The following is a 2,658-nucleotide window of genomic DNA, read 5'->3' as shown; positions in this document are numbered from 1 at the left end:
ATATTTCTGCAATTGCATAAATTTGTCAGCTCTTATGCACCGAATCGCGAATAGCCCTATTGTATTCGCACAAGTTTCTGCATAGATTCTGCAATTCTCATTGTCACTTGCAACTGGAATAACTAGCAACAATACGAGTACTTATGAATACCAGCTTGACTAGATGACATAAGTTGTCGTCGATAAGTTGGCGTTGGAATGACACTGCAACGACGTCTGCCTGCTAATGGCAACATTGATGGCGGTGCTCTTTGCTTTAGCAAAAATTCTATTTCTTATCTTGTCGGCAAATTTTTGTTGACTTTTGCTCTCACTTCTTAAGAAATAGCAAACGAGCAGTAATAACAAGCAAAGTATGTATAGGAGTTGGAAAAGTACCTGAAATAAGTATGCGTCATTATCTGCAACCGCAAAATTGATGCCAACTTTGAGTGACCAAGAAGTAATTCTTTTTTGCTGAACAAAAAAATAAAATAAAAATATGAAAATTATGAATCGAAAAAAAACGTTTGTTGTTTGTTTTCCAAACTTGTAGATTACCAAATTGATTACCATTCTCCAGGGAGACACTGATCCTTCTACACGCGGTGAAACAAAAAAAAAAAATCATTAAAAAAAATGCAGATGTTAGCTTTGTTTATAAAAGATATCTTCTCAAGTTTCTGCTGGGTCCATATTGTTTTCAAGAGAGATAAAAAAAAATGCAAGTGTGCTTTAACATCAGCATCATAAAGACGCAAAACTTGGCTGGAGGCTGCCTTGTTATTACTAATGGAAATTACGAACACTCATAGCGAGCAGCAGGTTTCCCGATATCCGCATGACGCACGGAAATGGTTTTAATTTTTGCACCGAGTTCCGAAAGGCAGGAGTTTGTTAACTTTCGAGATCTGAAATTATCCAGCTACAGGCCCAAATTCCTAAGCTGATTATTATGTCTTTATTTTAGTCAATCATCTATTTAGAGAGGATAGTATCGCTTTCTCAATGATGTAAAGCACTATCTGTTTTTATCAAAACTGCTGGAATGAAAGTTGAAATCCTAGCATTAACAACCGAGTGGATTATATAATTCAAAATCAGTTTTACAAGGGTTCAAAAATAGGGGATGAAAATGTCTTGATATAGGAGCGGGAGCATTAAGGCTAACAGCTAGAAGTATCCTTCTTGATATTGAGCCATTCAATAATCGCTTTGCATTTTAAGGATATCTGTATTGGCGTTATCTCTGTGAATTTTCATATAGGGTTGCCAACTATTAATTTAGTTACAAACAAAATTCAATTCAGAAGTATTTTTGAGCAGGGTTGCCACCTATTTCCCATCATTTGTATATGAAATTTTTTGTTTAGAAAGACACAATATTACTTTTTATGGGTACTCTTGGACAATTACATATTTGCCTATAAAGTCCCTTAGGATATTAGTGCAAGGTTGCCACTTATTTTAGACTTTACAAAATTTAACTAAAGCAATTGATATGAATATCAAATGAAAGGTACTTCTGAGAATTTAAATCCAGAAATATTTTCCATGAGGGTTGCAAAGTATTAAGGTAATACAAACTTATTATTAATTTCATCGAGCATATATATGTAGACACACATACATGTACACTAAAAATATGTGGTCTCCATCTTGGCATATTTCTTAATAGGGTTGCCACCTAATTATTAATGTAATTTATTTAATTAATTAGATTTAATAAAGTCAAACTCTTTTAAATTTACATATTTCCAAAATATTCTATGTATGAAACTCTGAGTAGTACTGAGTAGGCTAATGTATTGGCAGTATAAATAATAGCGCTCGCCCCTCGGCCGACAATGACAAACCACCGAGTGTATTTCTGCTATGCAAAACAAAGAACAAATTCCTTTACCAATATTACATGAACATTTTTATAACGAAAAGCTGCCCAAATGACCATTATTGGGTACCAAACCTTTGAAAACTTTAAAAAATACATGTGGTTCCGAGCAAAGCTCAGTCAACCTGATACTATGCTTTTAGTAGTCCAGTTCTTCTCGAGGTAAAAACATGGAAAAAACGAATTTCGGACGAACATTTTCGAAATGCTCTCGAAGCTTTACAATTACAGGTCAAAAAAGGCATCGATCTAGCATCTATGAATATTTACCAAGATTAATAAAAGAAAAACATAATAATAAATTTTTCAGTTGACGCAGTTCTAGAAGAATTTTTCAACAAACCAAGGAAAATGTGAAAAATCTTCGTTTCATTGATTTATAAGTTAAGTGCGGACTAAATAAAAAAATGACTAATTAAAAAAATTCTACCTAATTTTTTTTGTTAAGTTATGGTGCGATTTGCGTGGCCGCAAGTGTAGGTGGTAAAGGGGTATAAACTTAGTAATAGTAGAAAGAGACAAATAAGGGTACTGATACAAGAAATTATTTAAGAATATATGAGAAAAGATGCCCGACTAATGCCAATATTTACATTTTCGTCAGGGCCGTTTAAATTCACCACAAAGTACAGCAAGTCTTTATCTCAAAATCTGTATTTTTCATGAAGCAGAGCCTGCTTATTTTATACCGACGCACATTTTGTACAATATTTTTATGTGGTAGGCTTTATCGCTATAAAGAACATTCTACCGTAAAATAGTGCTCTTCTAGTTTTGTTTTTTTTTTT

This window comes from Rhagoletis zephyria, unplaced genomic scaffold (assembly GCF_001687245.7).
Source record: "Rhagoletis zephyria isolate East Lansing unplaced genomic scaffold, Rhagoletis_zephyria_1.1 Rzeph_scaffold_09058, whole genome shotgun sequence".
In the NCBI taxonomy this organism is placed as follows: domain Eukaryota; kingdom Metazoa; phylum Arthropoda; class Insecta; order Diptera; family Tephritidae; genus Rhagoletis; species Rhagoletis zephyria.
This window is presented reverse-complemented; position numbering follows the sequence as displayed.